Genomic DNA, 26,112 nt, shown 5'->3' with positions numbered 1-26,112 from the left:
ATGCCGAGAGTATTGATACCAATAATGTGAAAATTGGCCTTACTTCCTGTCCGCCATTTTGCTTAATGTTGAAAACCTACTTTTTCGAACTCCTCCTAGACCGTTAGCCCAATTTTCACCAAATTTGACGTGAATCATCTTCAGACCATGCTGGCAAAAAGTTATGGATTTTGTGTCGATATACGTAACGGTTCTCATTTAGCGCATCAACGAATTTGCTGGAAGGGTGCCAAAATGCATTTGAGGCTGTATCTCTGCAACACTTTGACATATTTGCACCAAACTTTGTATGTGTCATCGCCACCTCACACTGACCATGCCACATAAATTTGGTAACAGCGCCACCTATTGGTCAAGAGTAATAAACCATTCATTAACCATGAGTAATTACACTTTTTAAAATGCTAATAACTTTTTAATGCATTAGCCTATTTGAATGAAACTGGGCTCAAAATATTCCCTGGCTTATGCCGATAACATAGATACCAAATATACCACGGTAAGCTGAACTTCCGGTCCGCCATTTTGATTTATGTTGAAAACATACTTTTTCGAATTCCTCATCAACCGTATGTCCGATTTTCACCAAATTCGAATCAAATGATCTTCAGGCTATACTGATTCAAAGTTATGGATTTTGAGTCGATAGACAAAACCGTTTTCGCATACCACATCGACGAATTTGAGGCACAATGAGAAAATGACACTTGAGGCTGTATCCCTGGAATGCTTTGGCATATTGACACCAAACTTTGTGTGTGTCATTGAAAAGTCACACAGAGTACACCAAATTGATTTTATAACAGTGTCACCTATTGGTCAAGCTTGATAAACCAAGTAATCATGCTACTAGAGGTGGTATTGGTGTTTTTTTTGCCATTTCAAATACAATAATTCCAAAATTGCTGTTATTGCTCATTAATGTATTTGGTGTGATGCTTTATGCGATGCTTAGCTACTACATTTGCCGTTGGAGTGCTTGGCCCCGTAATTGCTGCTTGCAGCTATATTTAGGGGCCAAGCACCGAAGGTGCGAAGGCACCTATTGTGTTTGTTGGCGTTATTATTCTTCCTCTTCTTCTTCCACCCCAAGTCTATGGTAGCCCATAGAACCGATTGCGGGAAAGTTGTATAATTTGGCACACTAATAGAGGACTGTCTGAACATTAACCGTAGCAAATTTGAAGTCTCTAACTCAAACTCTCTAGCGCCACCAATTGTCTAAACTTTCAAAAACTTGATGCTAATAACTCTTGAACCGTAAGCCACAAAATGAAAATTCTTTTTTCCTGTGATTCCTTGGCTCATGCCGAGTTGAATGGACACCGAAATTCAAAAATCGCAAGGTTTAGTTTTTTCGCTATCGTCAATTGTTCATAAAACCTACTTTTTCGAACTCGTCCTGGGCCGTTGCACCGATTGTCACGAAAATTGAATCAGATAATCTTCAGACCATGCTGGCAAAAAGTTATGGAATTCAAGTTGATTTCTCGAACCGTTTCCGAATAGCTCATGAACGAATTCTTCGAAAAGCACGCAAATGTGAACGTGAGGCTATATCTCCGCAACGGTTTGGCCTATTGAGACCAATCTTGGTGGGTCTTATAACAACCATTCCCTGGGACTACCTGCAGTGTTTCGGCGCTGTGCCCCCTAGTGGTCAGGAGATATGAAAAATGCATGTTTTTGCTCATAACTTCTGAACGGTTTTGCCAAAAATCACAAAAGTGGTGTCTTTAGATTCAGTGCATCATTCCGAGTCGAATGATACCGAATATTCCCAATTCGGCCATTTTGGGCGTCGGCCATTTTGAATTTAGTTGTAAATTGCTGTATCTTAAGAATGAAGTTCCGTATCGTTTCGCAAATAATTACAAAAATGTCCGGCTCCATGCCCTGAATGTACACAAAAAAATTGGGGGCAGCGCCACCTTGTGGTCAATAGTTATAACGATTTTTCGAAAAATGCTAATAACTTTTGCATACATTAGCCTATTGTAACACAACTGATGTTGATAGATTCCTTGGGTCATGCCGAGAACACCGATACCCCATTTGTCAATTTTGGCAAAATTTCCTGTCCGCCATTTTGATTCATGTTGAAAACCTACTTTTTCGAACTCCTCCTAGACCGTTGCTCAGATTTTCACCAAATTTGATTTGGATCATCTTCAGACCATGCTGGCAAAAAGTTATGGAATTTGTGTCGATACACGTAACCGTGTTCAATTAGCGTACCAACGAATTTGCTGGAAAGATGCCAAACTGCATCTGAGGCTGTATCTCTGCAAAGGTTGGAGATATTTACACAAAACTTAATATGTGACATTGTCACATCACATTGACCACGCCACATCATTTTGGTCACAGCGCCACCTATTGGTCAAGAGTAATAAACCAATCCATAACCGCTAATTATTACATTTCCAATAATGCTAATAACTTTTGATTGCATTAGCCTATTATCATGAAACATGTCTCAAAATGTTCCTTGGGACATGCCGACAACATACATACCAATTATGTCATATTAAGCAAAACTTCCTGTCCGCCATTTTGATTCATGTTGAAAACCTTTTTTTTTTAAACTCATCCTCAACCGTTTGTCTGATTTTCACCAAAATTGAATCAGATCATCTTCAGACCGTGCTGACAAAAAGTTATGGATTTCGTGTCAATAGACGAAACCGTTTTTTTACAGCGCTGCTTCAGATGTCAGGCATCTTCACAAAATGAGTCTGAGGCTATATCTCTGCAAAGCTTTGTTGTAATTAAGCCAAACTTGTGTGTGCCATTGTCTAACATAGAGAATAGGCTCACAGACACTCACACACAGAAATGAAATGGTTCAACTATTATATGAATAATCAATAAGCATGAGTACACACACACACACACACACACACACACACACACAGAGAAGTACATGCCCACACATTTTGTTGTATGTAGATATTTGAAATAAATTATAGGTGACACACAACTCACAGAAAGACTTCTTTTCTTACATTTCTATGTCAGGTTTCATTGCATTCATATTCTGACATAATAGTAAACATTTGATATACATGTATGAATAAATTGTTGAACTTTCACTCAATGTGATCTTAAATGCTTGAACAGTAATATTAAATAATAGTAATATATATTTTTCTAGATGAAACCATCATCGAGACAATGAACTGTAATGTTTTAGTCTTTAGTGAGCCCAATAGTGGTCTTCCAGTGACATCTAGTGGTCGTAAATGCAATTTATCATACAACACTGTCTCTTTAACCTTTATAACTGTTATATGTTGTCTTAATTTCATTCCAAAGAAGCATACGCAATTTATGTATAATTTCACAGTCTAGATAATAGTACTGCACTGATTTTAAATAACCTAGATATGGCTGACAGTAAAAGAATAGAACAGAATTACAGACACACACAAACATGAAATGTTTAAACTACTATATTAATACTCAATAAGCATGCTTAAACCCACACACAGATGCACACATTTTATTATATATATAGATAATTAAAATAAATGATGGGTGATAAAACCTATTGCAAGTCTTCTGTTTTTATGGGCTTCTATGTCATTTTTCAGGTTTCATTGCAATCATAATCTGGCATAATTATAAACATTAGATATATCTGTATGAATAAATTGGTAAACTTTGACTCAATGTGATCTGAAATGCTTGAACAGTAATATTAAATAATAGTAATATACATTTTTTTCTAGATGAATCCCTCAACAAGCCCATAAACTGTAATGTTTTAGTCTTTAGTGAGCTCATTAGTGGTCTTCCGGTGACATCTAGTGGTTATAATTGCAATTTTTTATTCAACACTGGGTTTTGAAGCTTTATAAATATTACAGTGTTCTTTTTTACCTAATCTCTGTTAAATTTTGCATGATTGTTTAGAAAAAATACAGATCTAATGCATGTGTGATTATATTATCCCTTTTTTTTTTGCAGTTGAATGCCATTCACAACAGAAATCTTTTGTTTTTTAGGCCTGTTTAAATGTTATAGCACCAGCTATTTTCTGATCTTAATGAAACTTTGCATGATTGGTGGGTCATCTTTCACATGTTATAACCAAGTTTCATAAAGTTTTGAGTTTTTGTTTCAGTTTTATAGGCTTTAGGTTACATGTGGCCACGGCCCTTTCCTAAATGACCTCTTATAGCTAACCAAAGGACAAAATACAACATATTTTTTCAAAGTTATTGATCTAGAGAGTCCTGAGAATATTACTGCAGTGGTTTGATCAAGACTGAACAAAAAACCAGGTGACCCAAAACATTCAAATTCGTGGACCAATTTTACGAAAAAGGCTATAACTCGGGAACAAAATGAGATATCTTCACCAAACTCAGAACTCATATGCATGAAAAAAAACTTTAGTCAAATTATTATTATTTTTCCATATCTGCCACTTGGTGGCGCTACAGGATGAAAAAAAATCAAATTGCTATAACTAAGCAACCGTTGATCCAATCAACTTGAAAATTGATATGGCCCAATGTGGCACAAGTGCTCTATGAGGAATTTCACTTATCTTAAAAAACATGGCCACCATTGGCCAAACAACTTTAATCACCTATTTGACAAGGTTAATGGAAGTCGATCGGAACGAAACTCGGTGGGCATGTTCGACTCATTGCCATAAAGGTCTGTAAGTATTTTGAAAGAAATTGCCCACAACATTGTCACCTCCCACAGAACACAACAAAGCGATTTGATTACAGCGCCACCTATTTTCCAAAAATGATAATGCATCATTTTACTGGAGTTTTACTGGCTGTTTCAATTACACTCTTCCAATAATTGCTTTTCTTACTCGTTGCATTGGGTCTGATGCTCCATGCCATGCTTAGCTCCTCGCTGTGGAACTTTTATTAACGATTTTCAGCCATTTCAATTACAATCATGCAATTATTAATTTCATTATTCATTGTTGCATTTGGTCTGATGCTACATATGCTTAGCTCCTGATGTTGCCGCTGGAATGCTTGGCCCCCGTGATTGCTGCTTGCAGCTATATTTAGGGGCCAAGCACCGAAGGTGCGAATTGTTTGTTTTTTGTTTGTTTGTTATTAGGGGCCAAGCACCGAAGGTGCGTAGGCACCTATTGTTTTCGTTGGCGTTATTAGGGGCCAAGCACCGAAGGTGCGAGGCACCTATTGTTTTTGTTCCGGTTCTTCTTCTTATTATTATTATTATTAGGGGCCAAGCACCGAAGGTGCGAAGGCACCTATTGTGTTTGTTGGCGTTATTATTCTTCTTCTTCCACCCCAAGTCTATGGTAGCCCATAGAACCGATTGCGGGAAAGTTGTATAATTTGGCACACTAATAGAGGACTGTCTGAACATTAACCGTAGCAAATTTGAAGTCTCTAACTCAAACTCTCTAGCGCCACCAATTGTCTAAACTTTCAAAAACTTGATGCTAATAACTCTTGAACCGTAAGCCACAAAATGAAAATTCTTTTTTCCTGTGATTCCTTGGCTCATGCCGAGTCAAATGGACACCGAAATTCAAAAATCGCAAGGTTTAGTTTTTTCGCTATCGTCAATTGTTCGTAAAACCTACTTTTTCGAACTCGTCCTAGGCCGTTGCACCGATTGTCACGAAAATTGAATCAGATAATCTTCAGACCATGCTGGCAAAAAGTTATGGAATTCAAGTTGATTTCTCAAACCGTTTCCGAATAGCTCATGAACGAATTCTTCGAAAAGCACGCAAACGTGAACGTGAGGCTATATCTCCGCAACGGTTTGGCCTATTGAGACCAATCTTGGTGGGTCTTATAACAACCATTCCCTGGGACTACCTGCAGTGTTTCGGCGCTGTGCCCCCTAGTGGTCAGGAGATATGAAAAATGCATGTTTTTGCTCATAACTTCTGAACGGTTTTGCCAAAAATCACAAAAGTGGTGTCTTTAGATTCAGTGCATCATTCCGAGTCGAATGATACCGAATTTTACCAATTCGGCCATTTTGGGCGTCGGCCATTTTGAATTTAGTTGTAAATTGCTGTATCTTAAGAATGAAGTTCCGTATCGTTTCGCAAATAATAACAAAAATGTCCGGCTCCATGCCCTGAATGTACACAAAAAAATTGGGGGCAGCGCCACCTTGTGGTCAATAGTTATAACGATTTTTCGAAAAATGCTAATAACTTTTGCATACATTAGCCTATTGTAACAAAGCTGATGTTGATAGATTCCTTGGGTCATGCCGAGAACACAGATACCCCATTTGTCAATTTTGACAAAATTTCCTGTCCGCCATTTTGATTCATGTTGAAAACCTACTTTTTCGAACTCCTCCTAGACCGTTGCTCAGATTTTCACCAAATTTGATTTGGATCATCTTCAGACCATGCTGGCAAAAAGTTATGGAATTTGTGTCGATACACGTAACCGTTTTCAATTAGCGTACCAACGAATTTGCTGGAAAGATGCCAAACTGCATCTGAGGCTGTATCTCTGCAAAGGTTGGAGATATTTACACAAAACTTAATATGTGACATTGTCCCATCACATTGACCACGCCACATCATTTTGGTCACAGCGCCACCTATTGGTCAAGAGTAATAAACCAATCAATAACCGCTAATTATTACATTTCCAATAATGCTAATAACTTTTGATTGCATTAGCCTATTATCATGAAACATGTCTCAACATGTTCCTTGGGACATGCCGACAACATACATACCAATTATGTCATATTAAGCAAAACTTCCTGTCCGCCATTTTGATTCATGTTGAAAACCCTTTTTTTTAAACTCATCCTCAACCGTTTGTCTGATTTTCACCAAAATTGAATCAGATCATCTTCAGACCGTGCTGACAAAAAGTTATGGATTTCGTGTCAATAGACGAAACCGTTTTTGTACAGCGCTGCTTCAGATGTCAGGCATCTTCACAAAATGAGTCTGAGGCTATATCTCTGCAAAGCTTTGTTGTAATTAAGCCAAACTCGTGTGTGCCATTGTCTAACATGGAGAATAGGCTCACAGACACTCACACACAGAAATGAAATGGTTCAACTATTATATGAATAATCAATAAGCATGATTACACACACACACACACACACACACACACACACACAGAGAGAAGTACATGCCCACACATTTTGTTGTATGTAGATATTTGAAATAAATTATAGGTGACACACAACTCACAGAAAGACTTCTTTTCTTACATTTCTATGTCAGGTTTCATTGCATTCATATTCTGACATAATAGTAAACATTTGATATACATGTATGAATAAATTGTTGAACTTTCACTCAATGTGATCTTAAATGCTTGAACAGTAATATTAAATAATAGTAATATATATTTTTCTAGATGAATCAATCATCGAGACAATGAACTGTAATGTTTTAGTCTTTAGTGAGCCCATTAGTGGTCTTCCAGTGACATCTAGTGGTCGTAAATGCAATTTATCATACAACACTGTCTCTTTAACCTTTATAACTGTTATATGTTGTCTTAATTTCATTCCAAAGAAGCATACGCAATTTATGTATAATTTCACAGTCTAGATAATAGTACTGCACTGATTTTAAATAACCTAGATATGGCTGACAGTAAAAGAATAGAACAGAATTACAGACACACACAAACATGAAATGTTTAAACTACTATATTAATACTCAATAAGCATGCTTAAACCCACACACAGATGCACACATTTTATTATATATATAGATAATTAAAATAAATGATGGGTGATAAAACCTATTGCAAGTCTTCTGTTTTTATGGGCTTCTATGTCATTTTTCAGGTTTCATTGCAATCATAATCTGGCATAATTATAAACATTAGATATATCTGTATGAATAAATTGGTAAACTTTGACTCAATGTGATCTGAAATGCTTGAACAGTAATATTAAATAATAGTAATATACATTTTTTTCTAGATGAATCCCTCAACAAGCCCATAAACTGTAATGTTTTAGTCTTTAGTGAGCTCATTAGTGGTCTTCCGGTGACATCTAGTGGTTATAATTGCAATTTTTTATTCAACACTGGGTTTTGAAGCTTTATAAATATTACAGTGTTCTTTTTTACCTAATCTCTGTTAAATTTTGCATGATTGTTTAGAAAAAATACAGATCTAATGCATGTGTGATTATATTATCCCTTTTTTTTTTGCAGTTGAATGCCATTCACAACAGAAATCTTTTGTTTTTTAGGCCTGTTTAAATGTTATAGCACCAGCTATTTTCTGATCTTAATGAAACTTTGCATGATTGGTGGGTCATCTTTCACATGTTATAACCAAGTTTCATAAAGTTTTGAGTTTTTGTTTCAGTTTTATAGGCTTTAGGTTACATGTGGCCACGGCCCTTTCCTAAATGACCTCTTATAGCTAACCAAAGGACAAAATACAACATATTTTTTCAAAGTTATTGATCTAGAGAGTCCTGAGAATATTACTGCAGTGGTTTGATCAAGACTGAACAAAAAACCAGGTGACCCAAAACATTCAAATTCGTGGACCAATTTTACGAAAAAGGCTATAACTCGGGAACAAAATGAGATATCTTCACCAAACTCAGAACTCATATGCATGAAAAAAAACTTTAGTCAAATTATTATTATTTTTCCATATCTGCCACTTGGTGGCGCTACAGGATGAAAAAAAATCAAATTGCTATAACTAAGCAACCGTTGATCCAATCAACTTGAAAATTGATATGGCCCAATGTGGCACAAGTGCTCTATGAGGAATTTCACTTATCTTAAAAAACATGGCCACCATTGGCCAAACAACTTTAATCACCTATTTGACAAGGTTAATGGAAGTCGATCGGAACGAAACTCGGTGGGCATGTTCGACTCATTGCCATAAAGGTCTGTAAGTATTTTGAAAGAAATTGCCCACAACATTGTCACCTCCCACAGAACACAACAAAGCGATTTGATTACAGCGCCACCTATTTTCCAAAAATGATAATGCATCATTTTACTGGAGTTTTACTGGCTGTTTCAATTACACTCTTCCAATAATTGCTTTTCTTACTCGTTGCATTGGGTCTGATGCTCCATGCCATGCTTAGCTCCTCGCTGTGGAACTTTTATTAACGATTTTCAGCCATTTCAATTACAATCATGCAATTATTAATTTCATTATTCATTGTTGCATTTGGTCTGATGCTACATATGCTTAGCTCCTGATGTTGCCGCTGGAATGCTTGGCCCCCGTGATTGCTGCTTGCAGCTATATTTAGGGGCCAAGCACCGAAGGTGCGAATTGTTTGTTTTTTGTTTGTTTGTTATTAGGGGCCAAGCACCGAAGGTGCGTAGGCACCTATTGTTTTCGTTGGCGTTATTAGGGGCCAAGCACCGAAGGTGCGAGGCACCTATTGTTTTTGTTCCGGTTCTTCTTATTATTATTATTATTATTAGGGGCCAAGCACCGAAGGTGCGAAGGCACCTATTGTGTTTGTTGGCGTTATTATTCTTCTTCTTCCACCCCAAGTCTATGGTAGCCCATAGAACCGATTGCGGGAAAGTTGTATAATTTGGCACACTAATAGAGGACTGTCTGAACATTAACCGTAGCAAATTTGAAGTCTCTAACTCAAACTCTCTAGCGCCACCAATTGTCTAAACTTTCAAAAACTTGATGCTAATAACTCTTGAACCGTAAGCCACAAAATGAAAATTCTTTTTTCCTGTGATTCCTTGGCTCATGCCGAGTCGAATGGACACCGAAATTCAAAAATCGCAAGGTTTAGTTTTTTCGCTATCGTCAATTGTTCGTAAAACCTACTTTTTCGAACTCGTCCTAGGCCGTTGCACCGATTGTCACGAAAATTGAATCAGATAATCTTCAGACCATGCTGGCAAAAAGTTATGGAATTCAAGTTGATTTCTCAAACCGTTTCCGAATAGCTCATGAACGAATTCTTCGAAAAGCACGCAAACGTGAACGTGAGGCTATATCTCCGCAACGGTTTGGCCTATTGAGACCAATCTTGGTGGGTCTTATAACAACCATTCCCTGGGACTACCTGCAGTGTTTCGGCGCTGTGCCCCCTAGTGGTCAGGAGATATGAAAAATGCATGTTTTTGCTCATAACTTCTGAACGGTTTTGCCAAAAATCACAAAAGTGGTGTCTTTAGATTCAGTGCATCATTCCGAGTCGAATGATACCGAATTTTACCAATTCGGCCATTTTGGGCGTCGGCCATTTTGAATTTAGTTGTAAATTGCTGTATCTTAAGAATGAAGTTCCGTATCGTTTCGCAAATAATAACAAAAATGTCCGGCTCCATGCCCTGAATGTACACAAAAAAATTGGGGGCAGCGCCACCTTGTGGTCAATAGTTATAACGATTTTTCGAAAAATGCTAATAACTTTTGCATACATTAGCCTATTGTAACAAAGCTGATGTTGATAGATTCCTTGGGTCATGCCGAGAACACAGATACCCCATTTGTCAATTTTGACAAAATTTCCTGTCCGCCATTTTGATTCATGTTGAAAACCTACTTTTTCGAACTCCTCCTAGACCGTTGCTCAGATTTTCACCAAATTTGATTTGGATCATCTTCAGACCATGCTGGCAAAAAGTTATGGAATTTGTGTCGATACACGTAACCGTTTTCAATTAGCGTACCAACGAATTTGCTGGAAAGATGCCAAACTGCATCTGAGGCTGTATCTCTGCAAAGGTTGGAGATATTTACACAAAACTTAATATGTGACATTGTCCCATCACATTGACCACGCCACATCATTTTGGTCACAGCGCCACCTATTGGTCAAGAGTAATAAACCAATCAATAACCGCTAATTATTACATTTCCAATAATGCTAATAACTTTTGATTGCATTAGCCTATTATCATGAAACATGTCTCAACATGTTCCTTGGGACATGCCGACAACATACATACCAATTATGTCATATTAAGCAAAACTTCCTGTCCGCCATTTTGATTCATGTTGAAAACCCTTTTTTTTAAACTCATCCTCAACCGTTTGTCTGATTTTCACCAAAATTGAATCAGATCATCTTCAGACCGTGCTGACAAAAAGTTATGGATTTCGTGTCAATAGACGAAACCGTTTTTGTACAGCGCTGCTTCAGATGTCAGGCATCTTCACAAAATGAGTCTGAGGCTATATCTCTGCAAAGCTTTGTTGTAATTAAGCCAAACTCGTGTGTGCCATTGTCTAACATGGAGAATAGGCTCACAGACACTCACACACAGAAATGAAATGGTTCAACTATTATATGAATAATCAATAAGCATGATTACACACACACACACACACACACACAGAGAGAAGTACATGCCCACACATTTTGTTGTATGTAGATATTTGAAATAAATTATAGGTGACACACAACTCACAGAAAGACTTCTTTTCTTACATTTCTATGTCAGGTTTCATTGCATTCATATTCTGACATAATAGTAAACATTTGATATACATGTATGAATAAATTGTTGAACTTTCACTCAATGTGATCTTAAATGCTTGAACAGTAATATTAAATAATAGTAATATATATTTTTCTAGATGAATCAATCATCGAGACAATGAACTGTAATGTTTTAGTCTTTAGTGAGCCCATTAGTGGTCTTCCAGTGACATCTAGTGGTCGTAAATGCAATTTATCATACAACACTGTCTCTTTAACCTTTATAACTGTTATATGTTGTCTTAATTTCATTCCAAAGAAGCATACGCAATTTATGTATAATTTCACAGTCTAGATAATAGTACTGCACTGATTTTAAATAACCTAGATATGGCTGACAGTAAAAGAATAGAACAGAATTACAGACACACACAAACATGAAATGTTTAAACTACTATATTAATACTCAATAAGCATGCTTAAACCCACACACAGATGCACACATTTTGTTATATATATAGATAATTAAAATAAATGATGGGTGATAAAACCTATTGCAAGTCTTCTGTTTTTATGGGCTTCTATGTCATTTTTCAGGTTTCATTGCAATCATAATCTGGCATAATTATAAACATTAGATATATCTGTATGAATAAATTGGTAAACTTTGACTCAATGTGATCTGAAATGCTTGAACAGTAATATTAAATAATAGTAATATACATTTTTTCTAGATGAATCCCTCAACAAGCCCATAAACTGTAATGTTTTAGTCTTTAGTGAGCTCATTAGTGGTCTTCCGGTGACATCTAGTGGTTATAATTGCAATTTTTTATTCAACACTGGGTTTTGAAGCTTTATAAATATTACAGTGTTCTTTTTTACCTAATCTCTGTTAAATTTTGCATGATTGTTTAGAAAAAATACAGATCTAATGCATGTGTGATTATATTACCCCTTTTTCTTTTTGCAGTTTAATGCCATTCACAACAGAAATCTTTTGTTTTTTAGGCCTGTTTAAATGTTATCTAACCAAAGGACAAAATACAACATATTTTTTCAAAGTTATTGATCTAGAGAGTCCTGAGAATATTACTGCAGTGGTTTGATCAAGACTGAACAAAAAACCAGGTGACCCAAAACATTCAAATTCGTGGACCAATTTTATGAAAAAGGCTATAACTCGGGAACAAAATGAGATATCTTCACCAAACTCAGAACTCATATGCATGAACAAAAACTTTAGTCAAATTATTTTTTTTTTCCATATCTGCCACTTGGTGGCGCTACAGGATGAAAAAAAAAACTAAAATGGCTATAACTAAGCAACCGCTGATCCAATCAACTTGAACATTGGTATGGCCCAATGTGGCATAAGTGTCTATGAGGAATTTCACTTATCTTAAAAAACATGGCCGCCATTGGCCAAACAAATTTAAGCACCTATTTGACAAGGTTAATGGAAGTCGATCGGAACGAAACTCGGTGGGCATGTTCGATTCATTGCCCTAAAGGTCTGTAAGTATTTTGAAAGAAATTGCCCACAACATTGTCACCTCCCACAGAACACAACAAAGCGATTTGATTACAGCACCAACTATTTTCCAAAAATGATAATGCATCATTTTACTGGAGTTTTACTGGCTGTTTCAATTACACTCTTCCAATAATTGCTTTTCTTACTCGTTGCATTTGGTCTGATGCTCCATGCCATGCTTCGCTCCTCGCTGTGGAACTTTTATTAACGATTTTCAGCCATTTCAATTACAATCATGCAATTATTAATTTCATTATTCATTGTTGCATTTGGTCTGATGCTACATATGCTTAGCTCCTGATGTTGCCGCTGGAATGCTTGGCCCCGTGATTGCTGCTTGCAGCTATATTTAGGGGCCAAGCACCGAAGGTGCGAAGGCACCTATTGTGTTCGTTGGCGTTATTAGGGGCCAAGCACCGAAGGTGCGAAGGCACCTATTGTGTTCGTTGGCGTTATTATTATTAGGGGCCAAGCACCGAAGGTGCGTAGGCACCTATTGTTTTCGTTGGCGTTATTATTATTCTTCTTCTTCTTCTTCCGCCGCAAGTCTATGGCAGCCCATAGAACCGTTTGCGGGAAAGTTGTATAATTTGGCACACTGATAGAGGACAGTCCCAACATTAACTATAGCAAATTTGAAGCCTCTAACTCCTACTCTCTAGCGCCACCACTTGTCCAAACTTTCAATGTTTGTATGCTAATAACTTTTGAACCGTAAGCCAGAAAATGGAAATTCTTTTTTCCTCTGAATCCTTGGCTCAGGCCAAGTCGAATGAACCCTAAAATTCAAAAATCGCAAGGTTTAGTTTTTTCGCTATTTTCAATTATTCGAAAAACCTACTTTTTCGAACTCGTCCTAGACGGTTAGTCCGATTGCCACGAAAATTGGCTCAGATCATCTTCAGACCATGCTGGCAAAAAGTTATGGAATTCAAGTTGATTCGTCCAACTGTTGTCGAATGACACGTAAACAAATTTGACGAAAAGCACGCAAACATGCATGTGAGGCTATATCCCGGCAACGGTTTGTCATATTGAGACCAAACTTGGCGTGTGTTATAACAAGCATGAACTGAGACTGCCTGCTGTGTTTCGACACAGCGCCACCTAGTGGTCAGGAGATATGAAAAATGCATATTTTGGCTTATAACTACTGAATGGTTTGGCCAAAAATCACACAACTGGTCTCTTTAGATTCAGTGAGTCATGTCGAGTCGAATGATATCCAATTTTCCTGTGTCGGCCATTTTAGGCGTCGGCCATTTTGAATTATGTTTCAAAATGCTGTATTTTTTGAACGCAGCATCGTATCGTTTCGCAAATAATTACAAAAATATTCGGCTCCATGCCCTGAAGGTACTCAAAAAGTTTGGTGGCAGCGCCACCTTGTGGCCAATAGTTATAATGAAATATCACATAAACGCTAATAACTTTTGAATAAATTAGTCTATTAAAATTAAAATGGTCTCGCTATATTCTGTGGGTCATGCCGAGAGTATTGATATCAATAATGTGAAAATTGGCCTTACTTCCTGTCCGCCATTTTGCTTAATGTTGAAAACCTACTTTTTCGAACTCCTCCTAGACCGTTAGCCCAATTTTCACCAAATTTGACGTGAATCATCTTCAGACCATGCTGGCAAAAAGTTATGGATTTTGTGTTGATATACGTAACGGTTCTCATTTAGCGCATCAACGAATTTGCTGGAAGGGTGCCAAAATGCATTTGAGGCTGTATCTCTGCAACACTTTGACATATTTGCACCAAACTTTGTATGTGTCATCGCCACCTCACACTGACCATGCCACATAAATTTGGTAACAGCGCCACCTATTGGTCAAGAGTAATAAACCATTCATTAACCATGAGTAATTACACTTTTTAAAATGCTAATAACTTTTTAGTCCATTAGCCTATTGCAACGAAACTGGGCTCAAAATATTCCCTGGCTTATGCCGATAACATAGATACCAAATATGCCAGTGTTTACTGAAGTTCCGGTCCACCATTTTGATTAATGTGGAAAACCTACTTTTTCGAACTCCTCATGAACCGTATGTCCAATTTTCACCAAATTCGAATCAGATGATCTTCAGACTATGTTGACACAAAGTTATGGATTTTGTGTCGATAGACAAAACCGTTTTCGCATACCAAAGCGACGAAGTTGAAACACAATGACAAAATGACACTTGAGGCTGCATCTCTGGAATGCTGTGGCATATTAACACCAAACTTTGTGTGTGTCATTGAAAAGTCAAACAGAGTACACCAAATTGATTTCATAACAGTGCCACCTATTGGTCAAACTTTATAAGCCAAGTAATCATGCTACTAGAGGTGGTATTATGATTTTTTTTTTTGCCATTTCAATTACAATAATTCCAAAATTACTGTTATTGCTCATTAATGTATTTGGTGTGATGCTTCATGCCATGCTTAGCTCCTACATTTGCCGTTGGAGTGCTTGGCCCCGTAATTGCTGCTTGCAGCTATATTTATTATTATTATTCTTCTTCTTCCACCCCAAGTCTATGGTAGCCCATAGAACCGATTGCGGGAAAGTTGTATAATTTGGCACACTAATAGAGGACTGTCTGAACATTAACCGTAGCAAATTTGAAGTCTCTAACTCAAACTCTCTAGCGCCACCAATTGTCTAAACTTTCAAAAACTTGATGCTAATAACTCTTGAACCGTAAGCCACAAAATGAAAATTCTTTTTTCCTGTGATTCCTTGGCTCATGCCGAGTCGAATGGACACCGAAATTCAAAAATCGCAAGGCTTAGTTTTTTCGCTATCGTCAATTGTTCGTAAAACCTACTTTTTCGAAATCGTCCTAGGCCGTTGCACCGATTGTCACGAAAATTGAATCAGATAATCTTCAGACCATGCTGGCAAAAAGTTATGGAATTCAAGTTGATTTCTCAAACCGTTTCCGAATAGCTCATGAACGAATTCTTCGAAAAGCACGCAAACGTGAACGTGAGGCTATATCTCCGCAACGGTTTGGCCTATTGAGACCAATCTTGGTGGGTCTTATAACAACCATTCCCTGGGACTACCTGCAGTGTTTCGGCGCTGTGCCCCCTAGTGGTCAGGAGATATGAAAAATGCATGTTTTTGCTCATAACTTCTGAACGGTTTTGCCAAAAATCACAAAAGTGGTGTCTTTAGATTCAGTGCATCATTCCGAGTCGAATGATACCGAATTTTCCCAATTCGGCCATTTTGGGCGTCGGCCATTTTGGATTTAGTTGTAAATTGCTGTATCTTAAGAATGAAGTTCCGTATCGTTTCGCAAATAATTACAAAAATGTCCGGCTCCATGCCCTGAATGTACACAAAAAAATTGGGGGCAGCGCCACCTTGTGGTCAATAGTTATAACGATTTTTTCGAAAAATGCTAATAACTTTTGCATACATTAGCCTATTGTAACAAAGCTGATGTTGATAGATTCCTTGGGTCATGCCGAGAACACCGATACCCCATTTGTCAATTTTGGCAAAATTTCCTGTCCGCCATTTTGATTCATGTTGAAAACCTACTTTTTCGAACTCCTCCTAGACCGTTGCTCAGATTTTCACCAAATTTGATTTGGATCATCTTCAGACCATGCTGGCAAAAAGTTATGGAATTTGTGTCGATACACGTAACCGTTTTCAATTAGCGTACCAACGAATTTGCTGGAAAGATGCCAAACTGCATCTGAGGCTGTATCTCTGCAAAGGTTGGAGATATTTACACAAAACTTAATATGTGACATTGTCACATCACATTGACCACGCCACATCATTTTGGTCACAGCGCCACCTATTGGTCAAGAGTAATAAACCAATCAATAACCGCTAATTTTTACATTTCCAATAATGCTAATAACTTTTGATTGCATTAGCCTATTATCATGAAACATGTCTCAAAATGTTCCTTGGGACATGCCGACAACATACATACCAATTATGTCATATTAAGCAAAACTTCCTGTCCGCCATTTTGATTCATGTTGAAAACCTTTTTTTTTAAACTCATCCTCAACCGTTTGTCTGATTTTCACCAAAATTGAATCAGATCATCTTCAGACCGTGCTGACAAAAAGTTATGGATTTCGTGTCAATAGACGAAACCGTTTTTGTACAGCGCTGCTTCAGATGTCAGGCATCTTCACAAAATGAGTCTGAGGCTATATCTCTGCAAAGCTTTGTTGTAATTAAGCCAAACTTGTGTGTGCCATTGTCTAACATGGAGAATAGGCTCACAGACACTCACACACAGAAATGAAATGGTTCAACTATTATATGAATAATCAATAAGCATGATTGCACACACACACACACACACACACACACACAGAGAAGTACATGCCCACACATTTTGTTGTATGTAGATATTTGAAATAAATTATAGGTGACACACAACTCACAGAAAGACTTCTTTTCTTACATTTCTATGTCAGGTTTCATTGCATTCATATTCTGACATAATAGTAAACATTTGATATACATGTATGAATAAATTGTTGAACTTTCACTCAATGTGATCTTAAATGCTTGAACAGTAATATTAAATAATAGTAATATATATTTTTCTAGATGAATCAATCATCGAGACAATGAACTGTAATGTTTTAGTCTTTAGTGAGCCCATTAGTGGTCTTCCAGTGACATCTAGTGGTCGTAAATGCAATTTATCATACAACACTGTCTCTTTAACCTTTATAACTGTTATATGTTGTCTTAATTTCATTCCAAAGAAGCATACGCAATTTATGTATAATTTCACAGTCTAGATAATAGTACTGCACTGATTTTAAATAACCTAGATATGGCTGACAGTAAAAGAATAGAACAGAATTACAGACACACACACCAACATGAAATGTTTAAACTAGTATATTAATACTCAATAAGCATGCTTAAACCCACACACAGATGCACACATTTTGTTATATATATAGATAATTAAAATAAATGATGGGTGATAAAACCTATTGCAAGTCTTCTGTTTTTATGGGCTTCTATGTCATTTTTCAGGTTTCATTGCAATCATAATCTGGCATAATTATAAACATTAGATATATCTGTATGAATAAATTGGTAAACTTTGACTCAATGTGATCTGAAATGCTTGAACAGTAATATTAAATAATAGTAATATACATTTTTTCTAGATGAATCCCTCAACAAGCCCATAAACTGTAATGTTTTAGTCTTTAGTGAGCTCATTAGTGGTCTTCCGGTGACATCTAGTGGTTATAATTGCAATTTTTTATTCAACACTGGGTTTTGAAGCTTTATAAATATTACAGTGTTCTTTTTTACCTAATCTCTGTTAAATTTTGCATGATTGTTTAGAAAAAATACAGATCTAATGCATGTGTGATTATATTACCCCTTTTTTTTTGCAGTTTAATGCCATTCACAACAGAAATCTTTTGTTTTTTTAGGCCATTTTAACTGTTATAGCACCAGCTATTTTCTGATCTTAATGAAACTTTGCATGCTTGGTGGGTCATCTTTCACATGTTATAACCAAGTTTCATAAAGTTTTGAGTTTTTGTTTCAGTTTTATAGGCTTTAGGTTACATGTGGCCACGGCCCTTTCCTAAATGACCTCTTATAGCTAACCAAAGGACAAAATGCAACATATTTTTGAAAATTATTGATCTAGAGAGTCCAGAGAATATTATTGCAGTGGTTTGATCAAGACTGAACAAAAAACCAGGTGACCCGAAACATTCAAATTCGTGGACCAATTTTACGAAAAAGGCTATAACTCGGGAACAAAATGAGATATCTTCACCAAACTCAGAACTCATATGCATGAACAAAAACTTTAGTCAAATTATTATTTTTTTTCCATATCTGCCACTTGGTGGCGCTACAGGATGAAAAAAAATCAAATGGCTATAACTAAGCAACCGTTGATCCAATCAATTGAAAATTGATATGGCCCAATGTGGCACAAGTGCTCTATGAGGAATTTCACTTATCTTAAAAAACATGGCCGCCATTGGCCAAACAACTTTAAGCACCTATTTGACAAGGTTAATGGAAGTCCATCGGAACGAAACTCGGTGGGCATGTTCGACTCATTGCCCTAAAGGTCTGTAAGTATTTTGAAAGAAATTGCCCACAACATTGTCACCTCGCACAGAACACAACAAAGCGATTTGATTACAGCGCCACCTATTTTCCAAAAATGATAATGCATCATTTTACTGGAGTTTTACTGGCTGTTTCCATTACACTCTTCCAATAATTGCTTTTCTTACTCGTTGCATTTGGTCTGATGCTCCATGCCATGCTTAGGTCCTCGCTGTGGAACTTTTATTAACGATTTTCAGCCATTTCAATTACAATCATGCAATTATTAATTTCATTATTCGTTGTTGCATTTGGTCTGATGCTACATATGAACGGTTTTGCTACAATTTTCCCAATTCGGCCATTTTGGGCGTCGGCCATTTTGGATTTAGTTGTAAATTGCTGTATCTTAAGAATGAAGTTCCGTATCGTTTGGCAAATAATTACAAAAATGTCCGGCTCCATGCCCTGAATGTACACAAAAAAATTGGGGGCAGCGCCACCTTGTGGTCAATAGTTATAACGATTTTTCGAAAAATGCTAATAACTTTTGCATACATTAGCCTATTGTAACAAAACTGATGTTGATAGATTCCTTGGGTCATGCCGAGAACACCGATACCCCATTTGTCAAATTTGGCAAAATTTCCTGTCCGCCATTTTGATTCATGTTGAAAACCTACTTTTTCGAACTCCTCCTAGACCGTTGCTCAGATTTTCACCAAATTTGATTTGGATCATCTTCAGACCATGCTGGCAAAAAGTTATGGAATTTGTGTCGATACACGTAACCGTTTTCAATTAGCGTACCAACGAATTTGCTGGAAAGATGCCAAACTGCATCTGAGGCTGTATCTCTGCAAAGGTTGGAGATATTTACACAAAACTTAATATGTGACATTGTCACATCACATTGACCACCCCACATCATTTTGGTCACAGCGCCACCTATTGGTCAAGAGTAATAAACCAATCAATAACTGCTAATTATTACATTTCCAATAATGCTAATAACTTTTGATTGCATTAGCCTATTATCATGAAACATGTCTCAAAATGTTCCTTGGGACATGCCGACAACATACATACCAATTATGTCATATTAAGCAAAACTTCCTATCCGCCATTTTGATTCATGTTGAAAACCTTTTTTTTTAAACTCATCCTCAACCGTTTGTCTGACTTTCACCAAAATTGAATCAGATCATCTTCAGACCGTGCTGACAAAAAGTTATGGATTTCGTGTCAATAGACGAAACCGTTTTTGTACAGCGCTGCTTCAGATGTCAGGCATCTTCACAAAATGAGTCTGAGGCTATATCTCTGCAAAGCTTTGTTGTAATTAAGCCAAACTTGTGTGTGCCATTGTCTAACATGGAGAATAGGCTCACAGACACTCACACACAGAAATGAAATGGTTCAACTATTATATGAATAATCAATAAGCATGATTACACACACACACACACACACACACACACACAGAGAAGTACATGCCCACACATTTTGTTGTATGTAGATATTTGAAATAAATTATAGGTGACACACAACTCACAGAAAGACTTCTTTTCTTACATTTCTATGTCAGGTTTCATTGCATTCATATTCTGACATAATAGTAAACATTTGATATACATGTATGAATAAATTGTTGAACTTTCACTCAATGTGATCTTAAATGCTTGAACAGTAATATTAAATAATAGTAATATATATTTTTCTAGATGAAACCATCATCGAGACAATGAACTGTAATGTTTTAGTCTTTAGTGAGCCCAATAGTGGTCTTCCAGTGACATCTAGTGGTCGTAAATGCAATTTATCATACAACACTGTCTCTTTAACCTTTATAACTGTTATATGTTGTCTTAATTTCATTCCAAAGAAGCATACGCAATTTATGTATAATTTCACAGTCTAGATAATAGTACTGCACTGATTTTAAATAACCTAGATATGGCTGACAGTAAAAGAATAGAACAGAATTACAGACACACACAAACATGAAATGTTTAAACTACTATATTAATACTCAATAAGCATGCTTAAACCCACACACAGATGCACACATTTTATTATATATATAGATAATTAAAATAAATGATGGGTGATAAAACCTATTGCAAGTCTTCTGTTTTTATGGGCTTCTATGTCATTTTTCAGGTTTCATTGCAATCATAATCTGGCATAATTATAAACATTAGATATATCTGTATGAATAAATTGGTAAACTTTGACTCAATGTGATCTGAAATGCTTGAACAGTAATATTAAATAATAGTAATATACATTTTTTCTAGATGAATCCCTCAACAAGCCCATAAACTGTAATGTTTTAGTCTTTAGTGAGCTCATTAGTGGTCTTCCGGTGACATCTAGTGGTTATAATTGCAATTTTTTATTCAACACTGGGTTTTGAAGCTTTATAAATATTACAGTGTTCTTTTTTACCTAATCTCTGTTAAATTTTGCATGATTGTTTAGAAAAAATACAGATCTAATGCATGTGTGATTATATTACCCCTTTTTTTTTGCAGTTTAATGCCATTCACAACAGAAATCTTTAGTTTTTTAGGCCATTTTAACTGTTATAGCACCATCTATTTTCTGATCTTAATGAAACTTTGCATGCTTGGTGGGTCATCTTTCACATGTTATAACCAAGTTTCATAAAGTTTTGAGTTTTTGTTTCAGTTTTATAGGCTTTAGGTTACATGTGGCCACGGCCCTTTCCTAAATGACCTCTTATAGCTAACCAAAGGACAAAATGCAACATATTTTTGAAAATTATTGATCTAGAGAGTCCAGAGAATATTATTGCAGTGGTTTGATCAAGACTGAACAAAAAACCAGGTGACCCAAAACATTCAAATTCGTGGACCAATTTTACGAAAAAGGCTATAACTCGGGAACAAAATGAGATATCTTCACCAAACTCAGAACTCATATGCATGAACAGAAACTGTAGTCAAATTATTATTATTTTTTCCATATCTGCCACTTGGTGGCGCTACAGGGTGAAAAAAAAATAAATGGCTATAACTAAGCAACCGTTGATCCAATCAACTTGAAAATTGATATGGCCCAATGTGGCACAAGTGCTCTATGAGGAATTTCACTTATCTTAAAAAACATGGCCGCCATTGGCCAAACAACTTTAAGCACCTATTTGACAAGGTTAATGGAAGTCGATTGGAACAAAACTCGGTGGGCATGTTCGACTCATTGCCCTAAAGGTCTGTAAGTATTTTGAAAGAAATTGCCCACAACATTGTCACCTCCCACAGAACACAACAAAGCAATTTGATTACAGCGCCAACTATTTTCCAAAAATGATAATGCATCATTTTACTGGAGTTTTACTGGCTGTTTCAATTACACTCTTCCAATAATTGCTTTTCTTACTCGTTGCATTTGGTCTGATGCTCCATGCCATGCTTAGCTCCTCGCTGTGGAACTTTTATTAACGAGTTTCAGCCATTTCAATTACAATCATGCAATTATTAATTTCATTATTCATTGTTGCATTTGGTCTGATGCTACATATGCTTAGCTCCTGATGTTGCCGCTGGAATGCTTGGCCCCGTGATTGCTGCTTGCAGCTATATTTATTATTCTGCTTCTTCTTCTTCTTCCGCCGCAAGTCTATGGCAGCCCATAGAACCGATTGCGGGAAAGTTGTATAATTTGGCACACTGATAGAGGACAGTCCCAACATTAACTACAGCAAATTTGAAGTCTCTATCTCCAACTCTCTAGCGCCACCACTTGTCCAAACTTTCAATGTTTATATGCTAATAACTTTTGAACCGTAAGCCAGAAAATGGAAATTCTTTTTTCCTCTGAATCCTTGGCTTAAGCCAAGTCGAATGAATCCCGAAATTCAAAAATCCCGAAATTCAAAAATCGCAAGGTTTAGTTTTTTCGTTATTTTCAATTATTCGAAAAACATACTTTTTCGAACTCGTCCTAGACGGTTAGTCCGATTGCCACGAAAATTGTCTCAGATCATCTTCAGATCAGGCCGGCAAAAAGTTATGGAGTTCAAGTTGATTCGTCCAACCGTTGTCGAATGACACGTAAACAAATTTGACGAAAAGCACGCAAAAATGCACGTGAGGCTATATCTCGGCAACGGTTTGGCATATTGAGGCCAAACTTGGTGTGTGTTATAACAAGCATGAACTGAGACGACCTGCAGTGTTTCGACACAGCGCCACCTAGTGGTCAGGAGATATGAAAAATGCATATTTTGGCTTATAACTTCTGAATGGTTTGGCCAAAAATCACACAACTGGTCTCTTTAGATTCAGTGAGTCATGTCGAGTCGAATGATATCCAATTTTCCTGTGTCGGCCATTTTAGGCGTCGGCCATTTTGAATTATATTTTAAAATGCTGTATTTTTTGAACGCAGCATCGTATTGTTTCGCAAATAGTTACAAAAATATTCGGCTCCATGCCCTGAAGGTACTCAAAAAGTTTGGTGGCAGCGCCACCTTGTGGCCAATAGTTATAATGAAATATCACATAAATGCTAATAACTTTTGAATAAATTAGTCTATTAAAATTAAAATGGTCTCACTATATTCTGTGGGTCATGCCGAGAGTATTGATACCAATAATGTGAAAATTGGCCATACTTCCTGTCCGCCATTTTGCTTAATGTTGAAAACCTACTTTTTCGAACTCCTCCTAGACCGTTAGCCCAATTTTCACCAAATTTGACGTGAATCATCTTCAAACCATGCTGGCAAAAAGTTATGGATTTTGTGTCGATATACGTAACGGTTCTCATTTAGCGCATCAACGAATTTGCTGGAAGGGTGCCAAAATGCATTTGAGGCTGTATCTCTGCAACACTTTGACATATTTGCACCAAACTTTGTATGTGTCATCGCCACCTCACACTGACCATACCACATAAATTTGGTAACAGCGCCACCTATTGGTCAAGAGTAATAAACCATTCATTAACCATGAGTAACTACACTTTTTAAAATGCTAATAACTTTTTATTGCATTAGCCTATTTGAAGGAAACTGGGCTCAAAATATTCCCTGGCTTATGCCGATAACATAGATACCAAATATACCACAGTAAGCTGAACTTCCGGTCCGCCATTTTGATTTATGTTGAAAACATACTTTTTTGAACTCCTCATCAACCGTATGTCCGATTTTCACCAAATTCGAATCAAATTTTTTTTTTTTTTTTTTTTTGCCATTTCAAATACAATAATTCCAAAATTGCAGTTATTGCTCATTAATGTATTTGGTGTGATGCTTCATGCGATGCTTAGCTCCTACATTTGCCGTTGGAGTGCTTGGCCCCGTAATTGCTGCTTGCAGCTATATTTAGGGGCCAAGCACCGAAGGTGCGAAGGCACCTATTGTGTTTGTTGGCGTTATTAGGGGCCAAGCACCGAAGGTGCGAAGGCACCTATTGTGTTTGTTGGCGTTATTATTATTATTAGGGGCCAAGCACCGAAGGTGCGAAGGCACCTATTGTGTTTGTTGGCGTTATTATTAGGGGCCAAGCACCGAAGGTGCGTAGGCACCTATTGTAATCGTTGGCGTTATTATTATTCTTCTTCTTCCGCCGCAAGTCTATGGCAGCCCATAGAACCGATTGCGGGAAAGTTGTATAATTTGGCACACTGATAGAGGACAGTCCCAACATTAACTATAGCAAATTTGAAGTCTCTATCTCCTACTCTCTAGCGCCACCACTTGTCCAAACTTTCAATGTTTGTATGCTAATAACTTTTGAACCGTAAGCCAGAAAATGGAAATTCTTTTTTCCTCTGAATCCTTGGCTCATGCCAAGTTGAATGAACCCCAAAATTCAAAAATCGCAAGGTTTAGTTTTTTTCGCTATTTTCAATTATTCGAAAAACCTACTTTTTCGAACTCGTCCTAGACGGTTAGTCCGATTGCCACGAAAATTGGCTCAGATCATCTTCAGACCATGCTGGCAAAAAGTTATGGAATTCAAGTTGATTCGTCCAACTGTTGTCGAATGACACGTAAACAAATTTGACGAAAAGCATGCAAACATGCACATGAGGCTATATCCCGGCAACGGTTTGTCATATTGAGACCAAACTTGGCGTGTGTTATAACAAGCATGAACTGAGACTACCTGCAGTGTTTCGACACAGCGCCACCTAGTGGTCAGGAGATATGAAAAATGCATATTTTGGCTTATAACTACTGAATGGTTTGGCCAAAAATCACACAACTGGTCATGTCGAGTCAAATGATATCCAATTTTCCTGTGTCGGGAGGGTGGCTAGGAAGATGGCGGTCCGTGCAGTCGCATCTCACTGAGCTCCTCGAGAAGTCCCGATGTTATAGTTAACATAAAAAGAAAAATCCACTAATAGCTGCAATTTGTCCAATTCTCAGCACGAAAATGAAGAAAAACAACAGCGGAAAGTCTCCGGCGCAAAAAAATCTCGCATTTGAAAGCTGTGTGAAGACGAATGAACATGGCTATGCAGATATGGCTAACGTTAGCAAGAACAAACGAGGGCCGACAACCCCAACGGAAACCCCCGAAAAAACACACCTGGAGAAGAAAACGAAAGGTATGTCTCAAGAAGAAGCAAACACCGAGACCATACTGAATGCTATCAACTCTCTCGGTCAACGTGTAGACGACCGCATGGAAGAATTTAGTACGCAGTTGCAACAGCACAGCTCCATGCTAGCTTCTATTGCTAAATCGGTGCAGTTTAACGCAGAAGAGCTAAAAGAGTGTAAAACGAAAATAAAACACCTGGAAAAGAAAGTGGAGACACTGACTAAAGAAAATGAAGACATGAGGGGTCGGGTATTGAACAATGACAGATACAAAAGACGGTGGTGCCTGCGCATCAAAGGGAAAAAAGAAACGGCCAATGAAAACATAAGAGCGGAGGTGGTGGAGCTTCTTCGTAGGATTGCACCGGACCTGGCGGTAAAGATGGATGAAGCGGTCGACGTTGTCCACAGAGTGGGAAGATTGATTGACAACCGGCAACGACAAATAATCATTTTATTTGTGAGACGAGCAGTGAGAGATGACATATGGAGGCGAACAA

General features: G+C 37.2%; 1 protein-coding gene and 2 long non-coding RNA genes across 7 annotated transcripts in view; 1 reads left to right on the top strand and 2 right to left on the bottom strand.

The window, feature by feature from the left end:
* enpp2 (ectonucleotide pyrophosphatase/phosphodiesterase 2) overlaps positions 1-26,112 on the bottom strand; it is a 103,059-nt gene that overhangs the window by 23,408 nt on the left and 53,539 nt on the right. The gene's annotated exons all lie outside the window — the stretch shown is intronic.
* LOC128030144 (uncharacterized) lies at positions 890-25,234 on the top strand. Its single transcript, XR_008187836.1, has 3 exons — positions 890-1,030; positions 13,422-13,740; positions 24,887-25,234. It is a non-coding gene; the product is annotated as an uncharacterized LOC128030144 (long non-coding RNA).
* Positions 1,035-16,808, bottom strand: LOC128030143 (uncharacterized). The gene is made up of 3 exons (XR_008187835.1): positions 16,311-16,808; positions 6,583-10,344; positions 1,035-2,376 (listed from the first exon to the last, which is right to left on the bottom strand). It is a non-coding gene; the product is annotated as an uncharacterized LOC128030143 (long non-coding RNA).

This window comes from Carassius gibelio, chromosome A16 (genome assembly GCF_023724105.1).
Source record: "Carassius gibelio isolate Cgi1373 ecotype wild population from Czech Republic chromosome A16, carGib1.2-hapl.c, whole genome shotgun sequence".
Taxonomy (NCBI): domain Eukaryota; kingdom Metazoa; phylum Chordata; class Actinopteri; order Cypriniformes; family Cyprinidae; genus Carassius; species Carassius gibelio.
Note: the sequence above shows the minus strand (reverse complement) of the source record. Positions and strands in the feature narration are given on the sequence as shown.